The sequence below is a fragment of the Alexandromys fortis genome, unplaced genomic scaffold, assembly GCF_014885135.2.
Source record: "Alexandromys fortis isolate MF-2015 unplaced genomic scaffold, M_Fortis_MF-2015_v1.1 scaffold_136, whole genome shotgun sequence".
Lineage (NCBI taxonomy): Eukaryota > Metazoa > Chordata > Mammalia > Rodentia > Cricetidae > Alexandromys > Alexandromys fortis.
Window position 1 is genome coordinate 941,439 of NW_026068024.1, and position 15,823 is coordinate 957,261.

The 15,823-nt window shown below is 43.6% G+C and overlaps 1 pseudogene; it reads left to right on the top strand.

The window, feature by feature from the left end:
- The first annotated feature begins 408 nt into the window (after positions 1 to 408).
- LOC126514579 (uncharacterized) lies at positions 409 to 557 on the top strand (annotated as a pseudogene).
- Positions 558 to 15,823: the final 15,266 nt, after the last annotated feature.

Sequence of the window (15,823 nt, forward strand, 5' to 3'; positions counted from 1 at the left end):
CTGCTAGTTGACGAAGTCTCAGCTTACCTTTTATAATTAATTCAGAGACTTTTTCCACATAAGTTTTTAATTTTTTACTTGGTTTATTAGGTATAAATATCCACTCTAAAATAATATCTTCCCTCTGCATTAGAATCCCTGTAGGAGAAATTCTGGAAGGCAATATGACTAGGATGCAGCTAAGATTTGGGTTCACCCTATCCACATGTGCCTCCTGTAATTTTTCCTCAATCATTGTCAGTTCCTTTTCTGCTTCAGCTGTCAGTTTTCTTGGACTATTCAAATCTTTATCACCATCTAAGGTTTTGTTTAAATGAACTATTAGATCAGGTGTTGGAGGGGCGGAAGGACCTCCCGCAACAAACCCTGTTTTCATTCTCTAACTTACATTTAAGAATCTTTACTTCAGTCTAAGGCCATACCACCCTGAACACACCTGATCTTGTCTGATCTCGGAAGCTAAGCAGGGTCAGACCTGGTTAGTACTTGCTAAGCAGGGTCAGACCTGGTTAGTACTTGGATGGGAGACCGCCTGGGAATACCGGGTGCTGTAGGCTTTGAAAAAAAAAAAAGGAACCTTTACTCCAGCTGGACAGTGGCACATACCTTTAATCCCAGCACCCAGGAGGCAGAGACAGGTGGATCTCTGTGAGTTTGAGGCCAGCCTGGTCTTGGTCTACAGAGTGATTTCCAGGACAGGCTCGAAAGCTCTTCAGAGAATGGGGGAGGAGGGTATCTTTCTTTCCTCTGGACAGAAGATGACTCAGCAGTAACAGCACTGGCTGCTTTGCCAGATGACCTGAGTTCAGTTCCCAAAACCCTAGTCAGATGGCTCTAGCCTCCTCCACACCAGACATCGCAGTGAAAAATGTATTTAAGTTTTTAGAAACTCTAGGCTGCCCAAAATTAATACATTTGAAGAGCTTAAACTAAGCAAATACATTTTAGCCTCTAAAGCACCCACAGTATCCAGGTTCTGATCTGCTGCTGAAACTAAGCTCTCATTTCAGAATGAATGGAGCTAGGTCCCTTAGAAGAAATAGAGAACTGTTATTTCTCCAAATGACTTTTTAGAAGATCTGTTTTTAATCAAGCGTAGGGGAGGGTATACTATACATGAGCGAGCAGATGCCCTCAGAGGCCAGAGCACTGGATCCCTGGAGCTGGAGTTACCAGCGGCTGCCAGGCATCCAACATGGAGGTGGCGCTGAACCTGGGTCCCCTGCAGAAGCGCTACGCACTCTTTGTTTATTTTGGTTCTAGTTGTTGGCACAGGGTTTCTCTGTGTAGCTCTGGCTGTCATTGAACTTGATCTGTAGGCCAGACTGGCCTCCATCTCAGAGATCCACCTCCCTCAGCCTCCGAGTGTTGGGATTAAAGCCGTGCACCACCACTGCCCAGCCTGCAGTGTGTACTCTTGATTGAACCATCTCTGCAGCCCAAGTAAGAGGGCTTTTTTTAAAAATTTAATTTATTTATTCTGTATACAGTATTCTGTGTGTATGCCTGAAGGCCAGAAGAGGGCACCAGACCCCATTACAGATGGTTGTGAGCCACCATGTGGTTGCTGGGAATTGAACTCAGGACCTTTGGAAGAGCAGGCAATGCTCTTAACCTCTGAGCCATCTCTCCAGCCCCAGTAAGAGAGCTTTTTGTTTGATTGATTTTGTTTTTAACAAATTTTGTCTCGTGGTGCTACAGCAAAGCTCCTGCTGCTTTGGTGAGAACCCTGTCCAAAGTAGACCTGCAGCTTTTAACACAGGTTCGCCACAGCAGGTCCAAGTGGAGGTATCACACCCAGGGCACTGAGAACTTCTCCAGAAGCCTGACTGCTTCCAGGCACATATCCATAAATACTGTCATCCTGTAACTGTGTCTGAATGTGAAAATGGTTGGGAAACCTTGACTTGAAGCATTAAACAAGAAAAAACCCAGCCCCGGGGTGATGGCATACACTTTTGTTACCACCGCTTAGGAGGCAGAGGCAGGTGGATGGCTTGAGTTCAAGGCCAGCCTGATCTACTGAGTGAGTTCTAGGACAATCAGAGGTACACAGAGAAACCTTGTCTTGAACCCCCATGCCAAAAGAAAAGAAAAGAAAATCCCCTGGGTTGGAGAGAGGGCTCCATGGTTAAAGCAATGGCTGCTCTTCCAGAGGACCTGAGTTCAACTCCTAGTGCCTGTATAGCAGCTCCAGGGGATCTGATGCTCTCTCTGGCTCCCGAGGGCACCACATGCACACGGTGCACAGACACATATGCGGACAAAACACCAAAATAAATAAATAAACCTTTTTTTTATTAATTTTTATTGAGCTCTATAGTTTTCTCTGCTCCCCTCGCTACCTCTCCCCTCCCCACTTTAACCCTCCCGCAAGGTCCTCATGCTCCCAATTTACTCAGGAGATCTTGTCTTTTTCTACTTCCCCTGTAGATTAGATCTATGTAAGTCTCTCTTACTGTCCTCATTGTTGTTTAAGTTCTCTGGGATTGTGGTTTGTAGGCTGGCTTTATTTGCTTTATATTTAAAAAACCACCTATGAGTGAGTACATGTGATAATTGTCTTTCTGGGTCTGGGTCACCTCAACTCAAAATAATGTTTTCTAGCTTTATCCATTTTCCTGCAAAATTCAAGATGTCGGGGTTTTTTTCTGTTGTATAGTACTCCATTGTGTAAATGTACCACATTTTTCTTATCCATTCTTCAATCAAGGGGCATTTAGGTTATTTCCAGATTCTGGTTATGAAAAACAAAGCTGCTATGAACATAGTTGAGCACATGTCTTTGTGGCACGATTGAGCATTCTTTAGATATATACCCAAAAGTGGTATTACTGGGTCTTGAGGAAGGTTGCTTCCTAATTTTCTTAGAAATCGCCACACTGACATCCAAAGGGGTTGTACCAGCTTGCATTCCTGCCAGCAATGCAGAAGTGTTCCCTTTTCCCCACAACCTCTCCAGCATAAGCTGTCATCAGAGTTTTTGATCTTGGCCATTCTTACAGGTAAAAGATGGAATCTCAGAGTTGTTTTGATTTGCATTTCTCTGATGACTAAGGATGTTGAACATTTCCTTAAGTGTCTTTCAGCCATTTTAGATTCCTCTGTTGAAAGTTCTCTGTTTAGGTCTGTACTCCTGTACTCCATTTTTTTTTATTGGATTATGTGATCTTTTGGTGTCCAATTTCTTGAGTTCTTTGTATATTTTGGAGATCAGACCTCTGTCTGATGTGGGGTTAGTGAAGATCTTTCCCATTCTGTAGGCTGTTGTTTTGTCTTGTTGACTGTGTTTTTTGCTTTACAGAAGCTTTTCAGTTTCAGGAGGTCCCATTTATTAATTGTTTCTCTCAGTGTCTGTGCTACTGGGGTTATATTTAAGAAGTGGTTCCCTGTGCCAATGTGTTCAAGTGTACTTCCCACTTTCTCTTCTGTAAGGTTCAGTGTGGTTGGCTTTATGTTGAGGTCTTTGATCCATTTGGACTTGAGTTTTGTGCGTGGTGATAGATATGGGTCTGTTTTCATTCTTCTACATGTTGATATCCAGTTATGTCAGCACCACTTGTTAAATAGCTTTCTTTTTTCCATTTGGTATTTTTTGCTTCTTTATCAAAGATCAGGTGTTCAAAGATGTATGGACTGATAATCGGGTCTTCTATTTGGTTTCATTTTTTTTTTTTTTTTTAAAGAGAAGGAAATCCCCAGCCCAGGCTGGCAAGAAAGCTCAGAGGCCAAGCCTGACAATATGAGTTCAATTCCCAAGACTCACATAGGGAAGGCCGGCATTAACCCCTCAGGTTGTCTTCTGACCGCCACAGACGGCACATGTGCACATACACAAATACATAAATATAGCACACATCTTTAATCCCAGCACTCAGAAGGCAGAGGCATGTGGATCTCTGAATTTGAAGCCAGCCTCGTCTACAAAGTGAGATCCAGGACAGCCAAGACTACATAGAGAAACCCTGTCTTGAAACAAAACAAAACAAAAATGTAATAAAAATTTACCCTAGCCGGGCGGTGGTGGCGCACACCTTTAATCCCAGCACTTGGGAGACAGAGGCAAGCGGATCTCTGCGAGTTCGAGACCAGCCTGGTCTACAAGAGCTAGTTCCAGGACAGGCTCCAAAGCCACAGAGAAACCCTGTCTCGAAAAATCAAAAAAAAAAAATTTACCCTGGAATTATGACATGAATACTTCTTTGCACTTAACAGTCAGAATGCAGTACTGTATTTTGAGGTAAAATTTGATTTCTAAGGGGCTGGAGAGATGGCTCAGTGGTTAAGAGCACTGCCTGCTCTTCCAGAGGTCCTGATTTCAGTTCCCAGCAACCACATGGTGGCTCACAACCATCTGTAATGAGGTTTGGTGCCCTCTTCTGGCCTGCAGGGATACACACAGATAGAATATTGTATACATAATAAATAAGTAAATAAATATTTAGAAAAAAAAATTTGATTTCTAAGCTAGACAGCCAGCACTTACTGTAAGTTTATGGAGAGACTGGTAAATGGCTCCTTTAAACGTTTGCCTGCAGCCTAGCTAGAGAAATAGAGTAGTTACTCCATAACTAGTTTGCAGGAATGCTTTGTGTTTAGTGTGAGGCGGCCTTAGTGAGCAAGCTCAGCTGAGCTCTCTGTGGATGGAGCCATTGCATGACAGGGCCCTCCTTCTTGAGTCCCATACGTCAGGGTCGTGTATAATACAGGCTCGTTGGGTGGTTTTTATTGACGAGGAGCGGCAGGATGGAGGCAACAAATCCCACACTGAGAAGGTAACACATCCGCTCTTCTCCTCAAGCTCCTTATCGCTGTATTATAACTGGCTCCCTGGCATGTAACAAATTTTAATCTTTTTCCTGTCTTTATATATCTGAGTAGTTTAATTTGAATAATACATCTAAGTACAGCATATAAATCTGAGTCATACGGTAAATGTCAGCTCCCTTCTAGGCAACAGTTTAAACATGTTTCTAAAATGTCATAAAATATAATTTTGAAAAAGTACTTTGTAAAATTACAGCACAAAACGATAGTGTTTGGGGGCTGGAGGGATGGCTGCCAGGGACGTGCTTGCTGCATGAGGACCTGGGTTCAGGTCCCCAGCCCCATCTAAGAAACCAGGCACGGTGGCATGGTAGTGTGTGTCTTTCCCAGTGCTGGGTGCTGGTAAGCCAGCTTGCCAAACTGGTGAGCTCCAGGTTTAGTGAAAGACTCTGTCTCTAAATAAATAAATAAATAAGAGAGACATACGTGGTTCTAATCTACATGGGAAATACTGAGTATATTGGGAGCATGGGGACCATGGGAGAGGGTAGAAGTGGAGGGGAGAGGAACAGAGGGGAACAGAGAAAAATGTAGAGCTCAATAAAATCAATTTAAAAAAAATAAGGTGGAGGCTAGCAAGACAGTGGGTAAAGAAGCTTATTACCATGACTGCTGACCTGAGTGTGATGTCCAGGATCCACAAAGCGGGAGGAGAGGACTTGTCCTCCGACATCCACGTGCAAGCTGTGGGGCATATGCACTAAGTCATAGATAAGTAAATGGAATGGAAAAAAAATGTAAGGTGAAGAACAAGGAAGAGAGACACCTAGGGTCTGTTTCTGGTGCGCGTGCGCTGCATGTGCACACACACACACACACACACACACACACACACACCCTGAGTATGCAGCACTCTGATGCGATTATGTTCTCTTAATTGCAAGATCTAAAGGAGATGACACACTGGAGGTGTCTGTGGGTGTCACCCAGTTGCCCCATGAATAATGGCTCTGCTCATACTGCTGTTACTTGAACACACCCCCGCCCCCCTGCTAGGCATACGCTGCTTTTCCCTCTTGAAGTGCGCTGAAATTAATCATAAATCCTGGAGCTTATTTCTCTCCGCATTCAAGGGGAGAAACTCCTTAAGAAATTTAGCCTATTAATAAAATACAAAAGTAGCTTTGTTTTTGGAAGTTAGTTCTCACTCCAACTTCCTCCACCCCTATGCTTGGGATCAAATCTCAGGAGCTCACGCAGGCTACATTGTGAGTCTGTGTCAGGGGCTGCTGGAGTGCCCCAGATGAAACAGACAGAATTTTCTTGTGGCAACAACAGTTTCAGATTGTTCCAGGGTGGTAGGCTTCTTCCATGTCCTTTGGTCTCCACCATCTGGGGGAAGCTGGGTTTTATTTTGCAGGGCTGAGACCTGAATCCAGGTCCTTGTGCAAGCTAGGCAAGTAAGCTACCACTGAGCTGTATCCCCAGTCCTTGTTTTTGTTGTTTTGTATTTTAGACAGGGTCTCACTGTGTGGCCCAGGCAGATATGGGACTTGGTGAGGGGGCAGGTGTGAGGGGCAGAGATCAATGTCAGGATTCTCTATTGCTTTCTATCCAGTTTTTGAAGACAGGGTGTAATGGTCTGCTCTGTCCCTTTAAGAGACAAGTCATGCTCCACTGAGGCAAGCTGATCTTCAGCTTCCAGCCTGAGTCCCTTTTCTATCTCCCTCTGGAAGAGGCAGCTTCTGTCTCTCTCTTCTACCTACTTCTCCCCCCCTTCTATTTCTCTCTCTCCCTTTTCTCCCTTCCCCCCTTCCCTTCCATAATCCACTGACTAAATATCCAACCTCACTCAGCATTGCATGCCTATCCATGTCTCTGTCTCTTGCCAACCACTGTGTGGCTCCCTGCCCAGGACCAGCCGCCTTCGGAGACCTGCGGCATGGTCTCGTGGCCCGCTGCCTACTGCAGCCCCTCGGGGAACCTGCAGCATTTTATTTTTCCATTACACAGGGTCTCTCATGAACCTGAAACGCACTAATGTGTCTAGATTGGTTGGCCATCAGTCTCTGGTGATCTGCCTACCTAACTCTGCTCCAGCCAGCATGAGGTGACAGATCCACAAGCTTGGCTTTTTTTTACAGTGCTGGGGATTCACACGCAAGTCCCCATGTTGGGTGGCAAGCACTTTATGTACTGAGCCATCTCTCCAAGCCCTCTTTTGGTATCACAAATGTCAAACTGCAGCTGGGCAGTGGCGGCGCACACCTTTAACCCCATGACTCAGGAGGCAGAAGCACGCAGATTTCTGTGAGTTCGAGGCCAACCTGGTCTAAAAAGCAAGTTCCAGGACAGCAGGGCTACACAGAGAAACCCTGTCTCAAACAACAACAGTAACAAAAATGTAAAACTGCAGAGATCTGTCACTTGTGTGGTGGAACTTTTGACGTTTCTAAATTTCTATCCCAGTAAGAGATCTGACATTGTTCTTGAAGTGGTTTGATAAGAATGACTCAGGCTGGGCGGTGGTGGCGCACACCTTTAATCCCAGCACTTGGGAGGCAGAGGCAGGCGGATCTCTGCGAGTTTGAGCCAGCCTGGTCTACAAGAGCTAGTTCCAGGACAGGCTCCAAAAGTACAGAGAAAACCTGTCTCAAAAAACCAATAAATAAGGGGGCTGGAGAGATGGCTCAGTGGTTAAGAGCTGAGTTCAATTCCCAGCAACCACATGGTGGCTCGCAACCATCTGTAATGAGACCTGGCGCCCCCTTCTGGTATGCGGGCACACAGGGAAGGAATGCTGTACACATAATAAATAAATCTTTAAAAAAAGAACAATAAATAAATAAAAAGAAGGAAGGAAGGAAGGAAGGAAGGGAGGGAGGGAGGGAGGGAGGGAGGGAGGGAGGGAGGGAGGAAGGAAGGAAGGAAGGAAGGAAGGAAGGAAGGAAGAAAAGAAGGAAGGAAGGAAGGAAATGACTCCTCTTGGTCAGATCTGCTGTGAAGAGACACCACCATGACCTTGACAACTTTTATAAAAGAGAGCATTTAATTGGGGGGGTGGGGTTGCAGGGTTTCAGAGGCTTAGTCCGTTATTGTCACTGTAGGAAGCCTGGAGGCATGCAGGCCGACAGGTGCTGGAACTCTACATCTAGACCTGCGGGAGCAGGAAGAGAGAAACCCTGGGCCTGGCTTGGGCTTTGGAAACCTCAAAATGCACCCCTAGTGACACACTTCTTCCTACAAGGCATCTCCCAATCCCTCCCAAGTACACCCTGATAACCAAGCATCTAAAATATGAGATTATGGGGCCATTTTTCCTCACACCACCACACTGATATTTGAGTGCTCTGTCACCAGGGAACGGAACTGCTTGAAAACAGAGGAGGGCAGGAGAGTGGAGCCCAGCCCACCTGTCCAGTCTTATAAAACTATAATGAGATATAAGAAACATGGCTTAAAGTGATGTCTCATATACTACAAAAATAACATGGTATAATACTATAGAATTTAAATAAAGATTTCATTAAGAACACAGCAAACCATGAGGGTTTTTGTTTTTGTTTGTTTCTGTTTTGTTCTTTACTTCAGGCAAGCTAGTACCGTCCTGTAAGCCTAGCCTTAGGCAGAGGCAGGAGGACCAGGAGTTCAAGGTCCTCCTTAGCTCCACCCCAAGAGTGAGTAGTCTAAAAGAAAAAATACAGAAATACACTTGCTGCTACCCTGCTACCTCCATCCTGGGTTATACTGATGATGGAAGTGGATCATTTGTTTATATGTGGAATGAATTTATATCAGAGCAATTATCCATGCACGACTTCCTTCTGCACTGAAGAAGCTCAGAAAACTCACTCACTTTGAATAAATTTTTCTCATTCTGTCCTTGGGCTTCAGGTAGATTAAACACCAGACAAGGCTGGACACACCCGAATACACTTGGGGGGGGGGGGACCTAGGAATTTCTTTCTTTCTTTTTTTTAATTTGTTTTATTTATTTATTTATTTATTTTTTTTTTAGTGTGTTGGAGCAGGGAGGAATCACGCTCGACATTTTATTGGCACTATTCTGTGCCTTGTATGTAGGATGTTGAGCAGTGTCCTTTACTAGATGCAAACAGCTCTTCCTTTCAGCTGCGACAACCAACAATGACTTTGGACCTTACTAAGTGTTCCCTAGGGACAAATTACCACCAGTTGAGATCAAGTTTTAACAAACCCAGACTACACTTTGGAGACTGATGAGGTGACTCAAGTCTCAGAACCCACATTGTAAAAAGAGGGAACCGACTCCCAAAAGTTACAGACAAAAAAGTTATACAGTCCAAAATGTCAGTATTGCCAAGGGAAAGAAAACACTATTTAAACAAAATGAGATAATAAATCCTTTATAAAGTATAATAGCTTGTTATTCAAATACGAATTGTGCCAATAGACATCTCTAGAAAGGTAAACATGTTTTAGAATACTAAACGTGAAACCTTTGCCAAAGCAACTCTAATAAACATGTACCGTTGGGTAGACAAGATGGCTCAGCGAGTATAGGAACTTGTTCCAAACCTGACCTGAGCTGGATCCCCACATCCATACGATAGAGGAAGACTCAACTTGTTTATGTTGTCCTCTGACCTCTTCGTGTGTGATGTGATTCATGCACATGCACATGACACACGCACGAGTGCCCACACACACAACATTCTCTTGCACATAAATAAATAAATATAAACATGCTATATGAGTAAAACCTTATATTGTGCCAGGCGGTGGTGGCGCACGCCTTTAATCCCAGCACTTGGGAGGCAGAGGCAGGCGGATCTCTGTGAGTTCGAGACCAGCCTGGTCTATAAGAGCTAGTTCCAGGACAGTCTCCAAAGGTACAGAGAAACCCTGTCTCGAAAAATAAAATAAAATAAACCCTTATATTGTATTGCTAGGTATAGAAGGGTAAAGCCCAAGAAAAACAATACGTACAAATAGGAAAAAGCTAGGTACGGAGATAAAAGGATTAAAAGACATGATCTACCAGTTCTGATCTTTTTTTTTTTTTAAATCACTTATTTTAAAAATGTGAAGATACTGCGGCTGGAGAAATGACTCTGCAGTTAAGAGCACTGGCTGCTCTTCTAGAGGACCAGAGTTCAATTCCCAGCACCCACATGGCAGCTCACAGCTGTCTGTAACTGCGGTTCCAGGGGATCTGACGCCCTCACATAGACATGCATGCAGACAAACAAATACATCTTTTTTTAAAAAGTGAAGATATGATTTGAATGTGATTGCTGATATTAATAATTGGCACCACAAAACTCAAGTTATCATACTTAGGCCCATGTTATGGTGTTTAAAATATACACACACCCTTACCTTATCTTCATTCTAACTGAACAAAGTCCAATCCAGTAGACTTTGTCTACTGTGGAAAACCGAAACAGGAACCTTAATGTCTAAGCACAATAACTTCTCTCCCAAGTCTGTTGGAAAATCTATTGATTTCAGGGGTTGTTTATGCTTAAGACTGCCAAGGTGTGGTGTGCTATCTGGAAGACAGATGTCCTAATTCAGAGGCCACGCTACTTGATGAGCACTAAGGGACTATCGCGTATAACAAGGAAACTAGCTGATTACCGATCAGGACAAAGCACTGGTAACCGGAGATGCTTCTGTGCCCACCTGTCTGAAATCACCTGCACAGCTCTGCACTTCCACTGCAGCTGCCCCAGTATTTCCACACAATCTCTGCACCCCGTTTCTTACGGTGAGCATAGATTAACTGAAGCATGCAATCTCTCTAGTCAACAGAAAAACCAGTTTATAACTGAATTATACAACGGAGCTACCCTTAAACTCACAGTAGGACTGCAGAAATACCTCCTGTTACACCCAGATCTGCAGAGTTCCCCCAAAACCAACAAAGAGACCTAGTCCCATATGTAAAAGCAAAGAGCCTTTATTTTTACACAAGTTTGTGAACTCGGACTCTTTGTGCCCAAAGTATTGGCGTGATTGGAGAGTCCTGAGCACAGTTAGGGTGGGGTTTTTATAACAACAGAGGAATTTTTTTTTTAAGGTTCAGGACCCCTGATCGACAGACTTGTCTAGAGGTGCCCTGCTGAATGGGTGTGTGCTGGGCTAAGGGACGTCATGTGAATAATTGGAACGTTAGGAATTTCCTTTGGATGGTCTGTTCCTGGGTGGAGCATGGGTGGTCTCAGTTTGTGGTCTTTCTTGGAACCGGATATTGCCTACCTTCCTGTGTTGGCTGGCAGGTGTGTGTGTATCAAGCTGCCCTGGGTCCTATACCTCCCACATCTGTTCTGAATTCACTTAAAGCAATGTATTTATTCCGGTGCTATAGATCAGATAACATGCAAGAAATTCTGATAAACAAGGACACAGAACAGATACAAAGCTTTCGTGAATACATTCAATCTGGAACATAATTTAGCCACATAAGAGCCTCTGGGGTAGGGTAGCTGAAGATCTGGACACCTATTTATTGAAATAAAGAAAGGAAAGGAACTAAAAGCATCCGGTTTCTTTGTGGGGGGGGGGGTTCAAGACAGGATTTCTCTGTAGCTTTGCAGCCTGTCCTAGAAGTAGCTCTTGTAGACCAGGCTGGCCTCGAACTCACAGAGATCTGTCTGCCTCTGCCTCCGGAGTGCTGGGATTAAAGGCGTGCGCCACCACCTTCCAGCTGGCATCCGGTTTCTAATTCCGCTTCTCCACTCTCAAGCCTAGGGATGGAGCTCAGTGGTAGGATGCTTGCTTAGCTTGCAAGAGGCTTTGGGTTGGATCCCTAAGCCTCTCTCTATCAGAAATAAGGTATGCTTGTTTAATAGAGTGATGGTGTACTTGGGAGGCTGAGGCAGGAGGATTGTTGCAAGTTTGAAGCCAGCCTGAGAAACCGAAGACCAAGGCCCTAGCTGAAAAAAAAAGAAAAGAAAAAGAAAAGAAAAAGGCCTTGTAAGACTTGTACACAGAAACTCTGACCTCTACCTGTGGGTATACATTAACAACTGCTGGATGGCCAGACACACGCCTTTAATTCCAGCACTCAGGAGACAGAGGCAAGCGGATCTCTAGAAGTCAAGGTTGGCCTGGTCTACAGTGTGAATTCCAGGACAACCAAGGCTACACAGAGAAACCTTGGTCTCAAAAAAAAAAAAAAAAAATTCTGGGAAGGATCTGGAAACATTAGAGACCTCATACAATGCCGATGGAATGCAAAATGAGGTAGTTTACTGGAATGTTCCATAAACATTTCCATAAACTGGAAAATTTTAACCCTTCCTCTTTTCATAAATATTGTTTTATATTGTGTGTATGTGTGTGAACACAATGCACCTGTGGAGGTCAAAGGACAACTTTCAGGAATTGATTCTCTACTTCCATCAAGGATGAAACTCAGGTGTGGCAGCAAGCGCCTTTACCAGCTGAGCCATCTTAACAGGATTTTTTTTTTTTTTTTTTGGTGAGGGGGTTTTGAGACCGGGTCTTTCTGTTTAACAGTTCTGGATGTCTGGAACTTTCTTTGTAGACCAGGCTGGCCTCGAACTCATAGAGATCCTCCTGAGTGCTGGGATTAACCAAGGCCCGGTTTTAGCAGATTCTTAAAGATGAACTTTGTGTCAGGTACACATACTAACACACTCCTGTAATCCTGGCACCTGGGAGTCAGAGTCTGTTATCAGGCCTTCAAGGCCATCCACGACCACGCGGTTTGAGACTAGCCTAGGCTACAGGAGACTTATCTCAAGAAAAAAAAAAAAAGGAAAGAAAAGAACCATGAGAGAAAAGAAAAAGAAACAAAGAAATAATAAATGAGGGTGATAAAACTCCATGGAAATCACTTCTCAGTGACATGTTTGTGGGATGTGGTACATACACATGTGTATGAGGGAGGCATGTTCTGAGGTCAGAGGTTGACTCAGAATGTCTTCCTCACTTTTCCATCTTACATATTTTAAAAATGTATTTGCTATGTACCTGAATATTTGAATGTGTACCACGTTGTTATGTATATACCTGAATATTTGAATGTGTACGTTGTTATGTATGTACCTGAATATTTGAATGTGTACCACGTTGTTATGTATATACCTGAATATTTGAATGTGTACCACGTTGTTATGTATGTACCTGAATATTTGAATGTGTACCACGTTGTTATGTATGTACCTGAATATTTGAATGTGTACCACGTTGTTATGTATGTACCTGAATATTTGAATGTGTACCACGTTGTTATGTATGTACCTGAATATTTGAATGTGTACCACGTTGTTATGTATGTACCTGAATATTTGAATGTGTACCACGTTGTTATGTATGTACCTGAATATTTGAATGTGTACCACGTTGTTATGTATGTACCTGAATATTTGAATGTGTACCACGTTGTTATGTATGTACCTGAATATTTGAATGTGTACCACGTTGTTATGTATGTACCTGAATATTTGAATGTGTACCACGTTGTTATGTATGTACCTGAATATTTGAATGTGTACCACGTTGTTATGTATGTACCTGAATATTTGAATGTGTACCACGTTGTTATGTATGTACCTGAATATTTGAATGTGTACCACGTTGTTATGTATGTACCTGAATATTTGAATGTGTACCACGTTGTTATGTATGTACCTGAATATTTGAATGTGTACCACGTTGTTATGTATGTACCTGAATATTTGAATGTGTACCACGTTGTTATGTATGTACCTGAATATTTGAATGTGTACCACGTTGCCCAGGTGCCGAGGAGGCCAGAGAGGGGCATCAGAACCCTTGTTCTGAGAGTTTACAGGCAGCTGTAAGCCACTGATGTGGGTTATCTGGAAGAGCAGCAAGAGGTCTCAACTGCGGAGCCGTCTCTCCCGCCCCCACCTTAATTTTCAAGACAAAATCTACCATTAAACCTGGAACTTGCCATTTCAACTAGCTGGCGAGTCTTGGTTCTGCCTGACGCAGCAACCCAGGACTGGGATTGTAGGTTTGCGTCTCCACATCACACACGGATCCCAGGGTCCTGACACTTGTGCAACAGGCACGTTCACTCAGCCATCTGCCCAGGCCTGGACGTTTTTCATCAAACAAGCAAACAAAATCTTCTAATGTTATAATATTCTATAAAATCAACTATAATTGGAAGTAGAAACAATTAAATATGTTTAAGTTGACCCTCAATATGCTGATTTTCTCAAGTTCTAGGCATGAATTCGCATCCCACAATCTGCTTCCAAATACCACACACCTCCATCAATACCCTTGAAGTTAACAGGTGGCAGTGAAGGCTTCTAACTTTTCAACAATTTTATTTTTAGATTTACTGGGCGTGGGGTTCTTGCAGGAATCAAGTCTCTGCTTCCACCCTGTGGAACAAAGGTCATCAGCCTTGGTGGCATGTGCCCTGACCTGCTGAGTAAATGACCAGCTCCAATAATTAAAAAACTTAATTTTGGGAAAAATCTATTTCAGCCATAATGTCTTTAAGAAACAATGGAGATACTTAGGAAACCAGACAAACCCTGTATGGGAAGAAATGACTACAAACTTTGCTTCTGAAAAGATTTTTTAAAAAAATTCAAGCCAGGCCTAAAAATCCCAGCACTTGGGAGACAAAGGCAGGCAGATCTCTTTGAGTTCAAGGATAGCCTGGTCTACATAGTGAGCTTCAGAACAGCCAGAACTACAGAATGAGACCCTGTCTCAAAAAAAAAAAAAAAATTATTTATTTTTTGATTTTTCGAGACAGGGTTTCTCCGTCTTTTTTTGGTTCCTGTCCTGGAACTAGCTCTTGTAGACCAGGCTGGCCTCGAACTCACAGAGATCCGTCTGCCTCTGCCTCCCGCGTGCTCGGATTAAAGGCGTGCGCCACCACCGCCCAAACCAAAAAAATTTAAATTAAAAAATAAATAAAAATTTAAAGCTGAATGAGTGCCAGAAAGCCTTAAGGATTTAATTTTCCTATTTTACGTTCTGTGTATGTGGGGGTGTGCCTGTGAGTGCAGGGGCCCCACAGCCAGTGTTAGATGGAACTAGAGTTACAGCTGACTGTGTGCCAGCTGTGGATGCTGGGACTCAAACCCAGGTCCTCGAGGAGAGCAGTACGCGCTCTTAACCACTGAGCCATCTCTCCAGCGCAAGTCTTTTGCTTTTTTAAAAGTATTATTGATATCATGTTCAAAGACAGCCCTGGCTGTCACTCAGAACCAACAGGAAACGCAGCCAGCTTTGGGAGAGCGCCTCTTCAGAACCGGGAACTGCAACCGACAGCCTTGAGGAAGGGTCAGAACCAGGTGAGCAAACCTCTCTGGAAGCATCTTAGCTGAGGCACTGGGAGCAGGCGGTTTCCAAAATAGAAAAGATCATTTACCCTCACCAGCACTCAGATTGTTTAAACAAAGGATTCAGTTGCCAAGAAACAGCACGTGCCCAATAGACTAGTTTGACAGCAAATCTATCTAATCAGCACTAATGCCCCAGAATCTGTCTCCAAGCCAAGGCCACTCCTGAGTGCTGCTGTGGCTAGTTTCCTGTCTATACAGGAACCTTCCAAAGGCGGCACCTGCTCAGAATCATCTCCATGATCAAGTTGGTTATTTCCTATTCCTCCTTCCTCAATTAAAGAGTTTTGGTCACTGAATTTTGCTTTTAGACAGTTCTAAAAATCTGTGAGGAAAAGCAAGGTGTCTTGGCCCACACTTATAATCCCAGCACTCAGGGGCTGAGGCAAGCAGATTGTGAGGACAAGGGAGAGTCAAAATCAGCCAGGGCTATTTAATAAACCTTAATCAAAAAAACATTAAAAGAAATAAAAGGCCGGCCTAGAGAGATGGCTCAGCGGTTAAGAGCATTGCCTGCTCTTCCAAAGGTCCTGAGTTCAATTCCCAGCAACCACACGGTGGCTCACAACCATCTGTAGTGAGATCTTGTGCCCTCTTCTGACCCGCAGGCATACAGGCATACAGAATATTGTATATATAATAAATAACTACATATTTAAAAAAAAATAAAAGGCCACTAGGAGTGTGTTAGAGATACAAATCTTGCCTGT